This window comes from Oncorhynchus masou, chromosome 23 (assembly GCF_036934945.1).
Source record: "Oncorhynchus masou masou isolate Uvic2021 chromosome 23, UVic_Omas_1.1, whole genome shotgun sequence".
Taxonomy (NCBI): domain Eukaryota; kingdom Metazoa; phylum Chordata; class Actinopteri; order Salmoniformes; family Salmonidae; genus Oncorhynchus; species Oncorhynchus masou.
In genome coordinates, this window is record NC_088234.1 from 53661401 (window position 1) to 53674446 (window position 13046).

Here is a 13046-nt window from a genome sequence, read left to right on the forward strand (position 1 = left end):
GAACTGTTGCCTTCATGTTTTTTTTGTATTTGATAAAATGCAATGTCCATATATTTCACATGTATCTTCAAAGTTTTGTTACTCTGTCAAGACTCTCTGTCCATTTTTTAAAAGGGAAGTCAAACTTCATTGTTTATTTTTATATTGATTTTAAATTATCTATACAGACCATTTTTGGAGAAAACTTTGTTGGTTGTATTGTCAAATAAATAGTTTGTGACCCATATGATAGTTGTTAAGATACAATAGAAACAATGTGCATGAGGGACAACCTTGGAGGAAGGGACTCCATTTGTGGTAGTATTTTCTTTCTGTTTTGTAGAATGTATACAAGTCACTTTTACTCACCACTTATGACTCTGCCACATAGCTTAAATGTGTTTACAGGGAACAAAAATTCAAAATGTCAAAATTTGGAATGGAAACAGAAATGAACAAGTCATGTTTTATTAAAATTTTCAGTAAAAAAAAAACAACAAAAAAACTTGCTACTGCCTGTGGATTTCTTCAGTTGTTATCTTTACCTGAAATACGACAGCAAAAGACAATGATAAAATACAGAGAACACTTTCGTACATGAAACCTTGGATTGCCCCTGTAAGAACCAGGGATGTCCACTCTCTCCATGGTAGTTTCTAGCCTTTTAGATTCAGAAACAGGTTGCAACAGGAAGCTGGGCCAATAGAACAGAACTGCACACAGATTTGTTTTGACAATTTTGGGCGAAGATTAGAAATACATTTTAAAAGAAACTTAAAACGTATTTCTAATCTTCCCTAAATAGTCAACAAAAAGTCTCTGTGTGGTTCTGTTTTACTCTATTGACACAGCAATTTGACTTTTGAGGCACATTCCTATTGATCTTTATATCAGCATTGCTCTCTACTGCCATGCTTTAAAATAGCCTGTTAAATGCATTGTAGCCTTTCATAAATGGCGTGAGCTTTTTAATTCAAAGCTTCCTAAAGAGGCTCCATTAAAATCCCTCATTTCATTGCATTAGGCCGCCTAGTTAATAAAGAATCAATACATTGAAAGAGCAAGGTTATCCTTTGTCTAGAAGGGGCTGGTATTGTTTTGAAACTCATAGTTTGAACTCTGAAAGGGGGCCCTGTGAAATCTATACTCATCAAGTGGGTCAAACAGAGATAGAGAAGCAACAGGGAAGAATAGCACCTCTCCTGTAAAACAACTAAACATCTTATCTGGCTTTCTGAGTGGTCCTGGAGAACAGGTCACAAAATGTCAATTTCTCATCAAGGCAACAGTGTCCATGACCATCTCACCCTATAATCACGTTTAAGTGAATGCAAGTTGAGCAGGAATCAGCAAATCCCAGCTTATTATGGCAGTGGAATGCATAGATGTCATGGCACATAAGATAATGCAGGTGATGCTGATAGTGTGAGGTCAGATACACCAGAGAATGATACAATTTTCCACTGCGATCGCTGTGTGCGTCAAAAGATTCCCTCGCTAATCTGACGTGTCTGATAAGAATAGTCACATATATAATAGTCACGCTTCCTGATGTAGTATTATCTGTTTCTGGCCTTTTCTCTCTTCAAAATTGTAAAAACCTAGTTAAAAGGAAAAACTTCATCCATCTATTCCATATGAACATTTGTTATAATTTCTTGTCCAAGCATACATTAAGTGTTATATTTACAGTATGTCTGGGATGGGCAACTTTGATGGGGGTGGGGCCTAAAAAAAATCATCATAGGGGCCGCAGTGGCTCATGGGTCGAAATTGCACTTTAATCTAACTCTCAAAAGTAAGTTGAGACCCCGACTGGCCTACAAAAGGGGGGTCGCAGGCTGCCAGTTGCCCATCCCTTATCTATGTCTATCAATGAACAATGATTTAATGTGCATCTGAGACCTTTAATAGTAGGATAACAAACATTTTGGTGCATACCCAATAATGCCAGGCAGGAATATACTAATGCTTGGAAATCAAACCAGGCTCTCTCTGTACCAAAAGCCAGTCCATAGCCACAACACTCAATCATAGTGAGAGCCTCTTTATTGGAGAACTCTAATGGCCTGGCCGCCCTCCACCATGCTCTTAATGTGTGCATTCAATATTTATAAATCCTGAGTCAATAACGCCCTATAACCAGGGCCTGTCAGACACCCACACTCACCAACACAGGCTGGGGTCAAGAGGTCATGCAATCAAAGGAGGCCAAGGCTCACCACATCCATGCAGTATGTTGCTACTCTTATCTAGACTTTCTTCAGTAGTGGTTATCTGTCAAAGGAGAGAAATCTTAACAGCTCACATATTGTTACATTTTAAAATACCCCCTCTTCATTACACAAATAAGAAGGTAACGTTCAATATATCTATTCAATGTTTATGAACTGACTATTTAATTTGCTACTACTAACACAGCACCTGTTGTTCTAGATATTGTGTCTCTACCATTGCTTTATTCCTCTCAGATGTGGTTGCCTCAGATGTTATACCTGGCCATATCACTGCAATGTTCCTATAGTGTTCAGGTGAAAGATTGCACTCCAGTGATAGTGCCACACAAAAGCCTGCCTGGACAATGAGCCAGTCAATGGAGAGATCCAGTTGAAAGAGTCACAATGGCTGTGCATGCTGGGAATTGGGCTGGATGATATAAAGGAATGAAACCTTCATTGAGGCCATAGAGGACAAGCATTCAGAAAAGGGGTTTTGTTCGGTCTTTATCAATCCACAGTTTCCCATGAGGAAAAACAATTCAAACTGACCTTAAAAGAGAATATTACCTTACACATATTCAGGTGCTTATATGTTCACGTTCAGGGGTACTGATGTAATGGCTTTGTAGCCTCATGTGTACAATATCAAGATGTTTATTTATACAGTAATTATTGTTCAACCTGGGATTTGAACTCACAACCTCTTGGTTCACAGAATTCCATCATTCTTCCTGCTACGCCACCATGTACAGTGGGGCAAAAAAGTATTTAGTCAGCCACCAATTGTGCAAGTTCTCCTACTTAAAAAGATGAGAGAGGCCTGTAATTTTCATCATAGGTACACTTGAACTATGACAGACAAAATGAGAAAAAACAATCCAGAAAATCACTTGGTAGGATTTTTTATGAATTTATTTGCAAATTATGGTGGAAAATAAGTATTTGGTCACCTACAAACAAGCAAGATTTCTGGCTCTCACAGACCTGTAACTTCTTATTTAAGAGGCTCCTCTGTCCTTCACTCGTTATCGGTATTAATGGCACCTGTTTGAACTTGTTATCAGTATAAAAGACACCTGTCCACAACCTCAAATAGTCACACTCCAAACTCCACTATGGCCAAGACCAGAGAGCTGTCAAAGGACACCAGAAACAAAATTGTAGACCTGCACCAACTGGGAAGCCTAAATCTGCAATAGGTAAGCAGCTTGGTTTGAAGAAATCAACTGTGGGAGCAATTATTAGGAAATGGAAGACATACAAGACCACTGATAATCTCCCTCGATCTGGGGCTCCACGCAAAATCTCACCCGGTGGGGTCAAAATGATCACAAGAACGGTGAGCAAAAATCCCAGAACCACACGGGGGGACCTAGTGAATGACCTGCTGGGACCAAAGTAACCAAGGCTACCATCAGTAACACACTACGCCACAAGGGACTCAAATCCTGCAGTGCCAGACGTGTCCCCCTGCTTAATCCAGTACATGTCCAGGCCTGTCTGAAGTTTGCTAGCGAGCATTTGGATGATCCAGAAGAAGATTGGGAGAATGTCACATGGTCAAATGAAACCAAAATATAACTTTTTGGTAAAAACTCAACTGGTCGTGTTTGGAGGACAAAGAATGCTGAGTTGCATCCAAAGAACACCATACCTACTGTGAAGCATGGGGGTGGAAACATCATGCTTTTGGGCTGTTTTTCTGCAAAGGGACCAGGACGACTGATCCGTGTAAAGGAAAGAATGAATGGGGCCATGTATCGTGAGATTTTGAGTGAAAACCTCCTTCCATCAGCAAGGGCATTAAAGACGAAACGTGGCTGTCTTTCAGCATGACAATGATCCCAAAAACACTGCCCGGGCAACTAAGGAGTGGCTTCGTAAGAAGCATTTCAAGGTCCTGGAGTGGCCTAGCCAGTCTCCAGATCTCAAACCATAGAAAATCTTTCGAGGGAGTTGAAGGGAGTTGAAAACATCACTGCTCTAGAGGAGATCTGCATGGAGGAATGGGCCAAAATACCAGCAACAGTGTGTGAAAAGCTTGTGAAGACTTATAGAAAACATTTGACCCCTGTCAGTGCCAACAAAGGGTATATAACAAAGTATTGAGATAAACTTTTGTTTTTGACCAAATACTTATTTTCCACCATCATTTGCAAATTAATTAATTAAAAATCCTACAATGTGATTTTCTGGATTTTTTTTCTCATTTTGTCTGTCAAAGTTGAAGTGTACCTATGATGAAAATTACAGGCCTCTCATCTTTTTAAGTGGGAGAACTTGCACCATTGGTGGCTGACTAAAGAATTTTTTGCCCCACTGTATATGTAAATGACTGATTTCACCTGTATTCCTACACTTTGACTTCAAAGTCAATCTCAGTTTTGTAAAAAGTACACTCAAGAAAAACTAGTATTTATCATTGTGATTCAGAAGTAACATTAAAAAGGTCTAATGCAGCTGTTTTTTTCTTACTGTGATTGTTTTCAATGAATATGGTCAAAAATAAACAAAAACTGCTTCTTAGCAACGATACATTTCTCAAGCAAGACTTTTCCTGGGAGTGGTTGGAGTTGGGTGGGGAAAACGTATTGGTCTATTCATTAATTTACTTTACCACCTGGTGATGTCACCATTATCATAATTTTCACAACTTCACAGTGTTATTCTATCAATCAATCAATTAAATTGTATTTGTCACATGCTTTATAAACAACAGGTGTAGACTAACAGTGAAATGCTTACTTACATGCTCTTCCCAAAAACGCAGAGAGAAAAATAGAAAAATGATTGAAAAAATAATAACATGACGAATAAACACACAATGAGTAATGGTACCTTGGCTATATACACAGGGTAGCAGTGTCGAGTCGATGTGCAGGGGTACTAGGTCATTTAGGTAGATATGTACATTTAGGTTGGGGTAAAGTGACTAGGCAACATGATAGATAATAAACAGCAGCAGTGTATGGAATGAGCAAAAAGGGTCAATGCAGATAGTCTGGGTAGCTATTTGGTTAACTATTTAGCAGACTTATGGCTTGGGGGTAGAAGCTGTTTAAGGTCCTGTTGGTTCCAGACTTGGTGCATCGGTACTGCTTGCCAATCAACAGCAGAGAGAACAGTCTATGACTTGGGTGGCTGGTGTCTTTAGGCAATTTTTCATTTTACACCGCCTGGTATAGAGGTCTTGGATAGCAGGGAGCTCGGCCCCAGTGATGTACTGGGCCATACGCACTACCCTCTGTAGCGTCTTGTGGTCAGATTTATTTATTTATTTCACCTTTATTTAACCAGGTAGGCAAGTTGAGAACAAGTTCTCATTTACAATTGCGACCTGGCCAAGATAAAGCAAAGCAGTTCGACACATACAACGACACAGAGTTACACATGGAGTAAAACAAACATACAGTCAATAATACAGTAGAAACAAGTCTATATACGATGTTAGCAAATGAGGTGAGATAAGGGAGGTAAAGGCAAAAAAAGGCCATGGATGTAAAGTAAATACAATATAGCAAGTAAAACACTGGAATGGTAGATTTGCAGTGGAAGAATGTGCAAAGTAGAAATAAAAATAATGGGGTGCAAAGGTGCAAAAAAATAAAAATAATAAATACAGGGAAATAGGTAGTTGTTTGGGCTAAATTATAGATGGGCTATGTACAGGTGCAGTAATCTGTGAGCTGCTCTGACAGCTGGTGCTTAAAGCTAGTGAGGGAGATAATCGTTTCCAGTTTCAGAGATTTTTTAGAACTGGAAGGAGAGGCGGACAAAGAAAGAATTTGTTTTGGGGGTGACCAGAGATATACCTGCTGTAGCGCGTGCTACAGGTGGGTGATGCTATGGTGACCAGCGAGCTGAGATAAGGGGGGACTTTACCTAGCAGGGTCTTGTAGATGACCTGGAGCCAGTGGGTTTGGCGAGGGCCAGCCAACGAGAGCGCACAGGTCACAATGGTGGGTAGTATATGGGGCTTTGGTGACAAAACAGATGGCACTGTGATAGACCGCATCCAATTTGTTGAGTAGGTTATTGGAGGCTATTTTGTAAATGACATCGCCGAAGTCGAGGTATGGTAGGATGGTCAGTTTTACAAGGGTATGTTTGGCAGCATGAGTGAAGGATGCTTTGTTGCAAAATAGGAAGCCAATTCTAGATTTAACTTTGGATTGGAGATGTTTGATGTGGGTCTGGAAGGAGAGTTTACAGTCTAACCAGACACCTAGGTATTTGTAGTTGTCCACGTATTCTAACCATTGATGCAGTCAGTCAAGATGCTCTCAATGGTGCAGCCAAATATTTTCAGCCTCCTAAGGCATTGTCGTACCTTTTTCACGACTGTGTTGGTGTGTGGGGACTGGTACTCTATACCCTATGTCAGTGATATTCAAAGGAGCTGATCGTGGACTACAGGAAACAGAGGGGCGAGCATGCCTCCCATCCACATCAACGGAGCCACAGCGGAGCGGATTGAGAGCTTCAAGTTCCTCGGTGTCCACATCACTAACGAATTAACATGGTCCACACATACAGTTGTGAAGAGGGCACATTAGTGCCTCTTCCCCCTCAGGAGGCTGAAAAGATTTGGCATTGGACCTCAGAGCCTCAAAAAGTTGTACAGCTGCACCATTGAGAGCATATCACCACTTGGTACAGCAACTGCAAGGCATGCGACTGCAAGGTGTTACAGAGCGTGGTGAGTACAACCCAGTACTTCACCGGGGCCAAGCTCCCTGCCATCCAGGACCTCTATACCAGGCGGTGTCAGACGATATTGTCAAAGACTTGACCTTTGTTTTGTCTCGTACACTGACCCTGCGGGCACACATGCAGTACTTCCACTGACATCCCAACACACACCTACGCACACACAACATATGCCACATAGGCTGCTGCTACTGTCTATTATAGATTCTGTTGCTTAGTCACTGTTGAAAGACCTGCTATAACAGTGCCTCAGTGACCTGGAGAATGGTAAGGAGACCAGAGAGGGGGATAAAACAGCAGGATTTGGAAAATCTGTCCACAACAACCATAACAGTGGTGAAACCATCAGACAGGGGAAGATCAGTAACAAAATCTATGGACAGATTGGACCAAGGCCGCTGAGGCACGGGAAGGAGTTTCCCTGCTGGAGCGTGCCGGGGAGATTTGGATTGGGTACATATGGTGCATGAGTTGACATAGTGGGTGACGTCCTGCGCCAAGGTGGGCCACCAGTACTTTATGGAGAGGGATTGAATGGTGCAGGTGATACCTGGGTGTCCAGCAGCAAGGGATGTATGTGCCCAGGTCAACAGCCGATCTCTCACCCCCATGGGGACGTAGATGTGTTCTGGAGGGCAGGTGGCAGGAGCAGGTTCCCATCTACGTCACAAAAACACGGGGCCAACGATATGAGAGGACCGATTGATGGGCTGGTGGGCACTTACAGGACTCTCAACCGGCGTGGAACCACAGGGTATGGGGAAGCAGGTCCTCTGACAGCCCGGTTCCAGGCGGTGATTTTCATGCTCGACCATGATATGGTGGGGTTGTGACGCTGGAGCCACAGAAGTTGGAGGATTACCTTGTGTACAGGTGAGGTGGTGATGAAGGGGAGGTTTCCTGGTGTATGGGTCCCACAGTGAGGGCGAGTGGTGCGGTGATGCGCGTAATTGTGCCAGATGCCAATGGTCGCGTATCTAGGGCATGGACAGGAAAAGGAGAGAAGAGCGGGGTATGAGGTTAAGTTAAAGGAGGAGGCGAGGGCCTGGTCGATTAAGTTCCCAACGGCACCAGAGTCCACTAGAGCTGTAGAGACAACACTTGAGGGACAGCCAGCCAGTGAAATAGGAACCAGAAAGGGTTTGGGGGAAAGCGATGATAACGTCTACCCTGGGAGATGTAAGGTCACGGGGCCACCCCTCTGCTCTAGTGGACCCTGGGTTAGGGCGCACCGGACACCGCTGAAGCTGGTGCTCCTCCTGGCCGCAATAGAGACAGAGCCCCAGCGGTCTCTGGCGACGCTGCTCTGTCGCAGAGAGTTGTGTGGCCCCTACCTCCATGGGTTCAGGCTCTGCCTCAGGACAGCCAAAGGAGGGAGGCAAGTGGCGAGGTGGACACTGGCGCTCCCGAAGAAAGTTATCCAGATGGATGGTCGAGATGAGAGCGTTAAAGGATACGTTGTCAACCCGACATGCCAACTCCAGCTGGACCTCCTCGCGCACACCACTGTGGAATAGAGTGCAGAGCGCCGGCTCAATCCACCCACCTCAGGCTGCCACAGTGTGAAAGGTGAGGGCGCACTGAGCAGCAGTTTGGCCATCCTGCCGGAGCTGGAAGAGTAGCTCGCCTCCCTTTCTACCCTCTGGAGGATGATCGAAGACCGTCCTGAACAATGCCAGGAACCTCTCATACAAACCCAGCTCCTCTTCTCTTCTCTCCAAGGTGGTTGTAGCCCACTCCAATGCCCATCCGGTCAGCAGGGAAATGACCGTGGCAACCTTGGAGCTCTCGGTGAAGTTTGCCAGGTATGTATAATGATGGGTTGCCAGGACCGGTGGTTAGTAGACCGGTGACATCGAGCACCGGAGAGGGGGAGTGGGAGTAGATGTGACAGGTCCCTGCTGAAAAAGTTTGAATACCACTGCTCATCAAGTGTCCTTGAGCACTGTTAGTTTTACGTTGATGTTACGCTGGTGGTGATAATTGGACAATTATTTACTTGATTCTGGGCAGCTTTCAGCATAGTGCAAAATCTGATACTGTAGCAGGAAATTTCAGGTTGATACGAGGTTGTGAGTTCAAATCCCAGGTAAGGCTGAGTCCCAAGTGTGGTCACAGTGCAACATTTTAGAAGATTGTATAGCATTGAAATCAGAATACAGCAGCATACTGTCATTTTATGAAAATAACACCTTGAAGTTGTCGTATATATTTACTTTATTTTTACTGTAGCTTTCGGCAAAGTGCAGAAACATATTCTTGGCAATAAATGTAGACGGTGGCGCAGGAGGAACTTCAGGTAGCTAACAACCAAAAGATTGTGAGTTAAAATCCTAAGTGAGGTTGAGTCGCGACTAATCAACATACATCAGCATACTGTCCTTGAACATTAACACCTTAATTTAGGTGTTAAAACACAGTAACTGGTTGTAGATTTATCGTATTTTCACCACAACTAGACACAAACCTTCAGTGTACCATCATACAACATTCTGAGAAATGAAATGTTGCATCCCCATGTTGTTTTTACATGTTGCTTCACATGTTGTCATGTTATCACATTAACTTTACATAAAATCATGTGTTCGCATGGGTGACCACTGGTCTGTCTATCTGCAATCCGGTCTGCTTGAAAAAGTATCCTAATGGTAAAAAATAATTTGATACTATATTAATGATCTAGTGTATATTAGACCCACAAATGCAGGATTTACTATATTTTTCTTCCATAAAGCACACTCAACCAAGAACAGTCATAGTACAGAAACCCAGGTCAGAGAGTGAGAGACGACAGTGATAAAATAATATCACTTCAACTGCATTTTTATGCCATACTCTGACACATAGAACTCCCTTCATAGTACCCCTCAGTAGTGCTTTGTCCACTAGTTCTGGATATGATATCACCTATTAATAATGTATTGGCAATAGATTACATAAAAAGAGACCAGAAATAACATCCAATATTCATGCCCCCTGAGCTTGACTGTGTCCATTCCTTTTGGCCCATAAAACCTTACCCCATTTCCATATCCGCTGAGGGTCGTGACAGGTTTGCCGCACAAAGACTCACAGAACAGCTCAACTCAGGAAAAGGGCTGTAAAAATTGGGTGGATTTCTGAACCCTTATGAAACAGTACTCCTAGAAAGAAAGAAAAAAAAATCAAATTTCAGCGCCTGTGAAAAACCTGGTACTGTATTTCTCCCTTTAATTGTGCCCCTTCAGAAATTGACGGGCCTCTGAAACATTGCATGAATCACACAGTTATTGTAGTCCCCTTGTCTGGGAATGTTGTTACAACATCTGCATATTATAGAAAGTAATGGAAGTAGCAGAGGTGGCAGCTGCAAAGCAACAGGAAGCGTGACATTTTCAGTCAGAACCGCTGTACAAACCACTAACTGTCTACCGGCCATGGTCTTACAGTCGACACTGAGTGGGAGACACTGTGACAAACAGGCAGGGTCTGAGAGCTGTGTGTCCTAGGGGGGTGACAGCACCAGTTTGACTGTCAATGAGGATCATTAACAGTGTGTTTTAAAGAAACCTGAACAGTGATTAGGAAGCTTGAGACAGGATCCTCGATCAACTGACACAAAATTGTTCAAATAGTCTTACCCCATATCCCTGAACTCCCCAGAGTATGTGCCTGGACCCTTACCTGTATCTTACTGCTCAGCCTTAAAACCTTTCTCGGCACCCAGCATGTAATTCCCCCCCCCATTCACTCAGAAAAACTAGGGCACTATAAAAACATTATAATTTACATCCTCTAAAAGAACATGTCTCATAAATTGTCTACACGCTACAGAAAATACTATCCTTCATGGCCTTATGAAGACGTCTCCACCTAACAGAGCGATGGCCAACAAAAGCCTGCGTGTAAGGGCCTTTCCTGAAGAGTCCTTGTCACACGCAGGTTAGCGTTTTTCATCATGCATCTTGTTTTGGAGGCTTTCGTGGTCACCAGCTAGCACGTCGTAAAATCTGATTTTAAACCTCACCTGAAAAAAGCAACAACAACAAAAAATCCATACATTTTTACACTATAGCCAATTTTCCCTTCGCAGCTGGCCTATCTAAGGAGAAATTCCTCAGTACTGCCTCCAGGACAAGATTCATGACTATAAACGTCAACACCGCTCCAAACCTCTGTGATTATCGTTGCTTTTTAGCAGAGTGTCCAGGCCTGCCAATACTGCTGTTCCATAAATGAATTTGGCCCTTCGTCAACAAATTACCTAACACGCAGAACTGTGTATGTGTCAGATTCAATTCCAACCCACAGGCTTTTGTAGTGCCATGGCAGGTTGACTTAATTATAAATCATCAATCATAATAAAATAATCACATCTATATTATTTTAAATAAAATAACTCAAACATTTTAAAGATACTGAGTTGTTCCATATTGTCATGTTTGATTGGGCCAGGTGTATTTCTTATAAATGGATAATAATTAATCATGACTAGTCAGAGAAAGCTTTCCTGTAAGAGGAAACTCCAGCTCCTCCAATCAAACACATATAACTGATCAACAATTATCTCTGGATGAGTCCAGAGCTTGACACATACAGTAGACCTGCATGAGTATTTGTATGAACATGGAATCCAATTTGTAACACACTTTACAACACAGTATAAATACTGTATACACTAATGCTATTGACTACTACTACATTCAGACAGACTTGTATATTACATCCAGATGCCATAGATACCCCCATTTCAATTTAAAATATAATTAAACTGATAGAATTACAGAAAAACAAGACACTAGACATTGGTCAATATCTACAGTGCATCTTCTCGAGTCATACAGAACTTCTAATAGGTAAAGTGTATTTCTCACAAGTCTGCAGACAGTATTTGGCACCAAGGCTCTTATTTTCCCTCTCCCTGATCCAGTCCACTCCTGTCCCAGACTCGTCATATAGATCGCAGTCTGCGGGGGCCAGAGGTGCTGACGGAGCCCAGATGCTCCCAGTCTGTCTGGGGGACTGGGGAGACTGGTGCCAGGGGGTCCCGGAGCCTCTGAAGTGCCGCCCCTTCGTCAACAGAACAAGGCTAGACCTGCACTTTCTGAGACACTCCGGTTCCCACTCTCTAAAAACTAGGCTGTAGTCATAGGTTAATAATACGTGAAGGAATACACACACTCAGTCACACTCAGCCCATGTCTCTCCCTGCAGTGCATACAGCACCACACACGTTCACAAGTTCACACGGACACACCCACACAAACACAAGTCTGAGTGTTCTGGACTATATGCTGCTACCTTTTGGAGATTCCCTTATGGAAAAAATCTTGTGATCTTATGTGAAGTTAATGATAACATGAAACTACACATGTGAAAACATTTGAGCCCATGTGAAAACATGATCTCCTGTTAAGAAATAAATGTGACAACATGAAGATGCAAAATTTCAACATGTGATACACTATATATACAAAAGTTTGTGGACACCCCTTCAAATTAGTGGATTTGGCTATTTCAGCCACACCCGTTGCTGACAGCACACAGCCATGTAATCTCCATAGACATACATTGGCAATAGCCTTATTTGAAGAAGTCAGTGATTTTCAACGTGGCACCTTCATTGGATGCCACCTTTTCAACAACTCAGTTCATAAAATTTCTGACCTACTAGAGCTGCTCCGGTCAACTGTAAGTGCTGTTATTGTGAAGTGGAAACATCTAGCAGCAACAACGGCTCAGCCACGAAGTATTGGCCACGCAAGCTCACAGAAAGGAACAACCGAGTGCTGAAGCACGTAGCGAGTAAAAATTGTCTGTCCTCAGTCGCAACACTCACTACCGAGTTCCAAGAACTGTTTGCCGGGAGCTTCATGATATTGGCTTTCCATGGCCGAGATCAGTGTGGAAGAACTTGACTGGCCTGCACAGAGCACTGACCTCAACCCCATCAAACACCTTTGGGATGAATTGTAACTAGGTCTATTAAGTATTACCGCCACACTGGTGGTCACGAGTCATGAAGGAAGTCAAAACCATGTGACCGTTTAGTCACGTAACTAGGCTTCTCCAAGCTCTGATGCTGCTGATGGTCATTAGTAGCCTACCAAACTTGCTAACTGCCTGGTACTCAGCACTCTATTGTCCCGCTAATCATCC

General features: G+C 42.9%; 1 protein-coding gene across 2 annotated transcripts in view; it reads right to left on the reverse strand.

Annotated features, from left to right (window-relative positions):
• Positions 1–412: 412 nt before the first annotated feature.
• Positions 413–13046, reverse strand: part of mgmt (O-6-methylguanine-DNA methyltransferase) — a 37095-nt gene continuing 24461 nt past the window's right edge. The window contains exon 6 of one of the 2 annotated variants that reach the window (XM_064932533.1): positions 413–524. The gene's annotated coding sequence lies outside the window, so the exon portion shown is untranslated. Of the gene's footprint in view, positions 525–8464; positions 10052–13046 lie in introns of those variants that run through there. The other variant, XM_064932532.1, reaches the window with a different exon arrangement.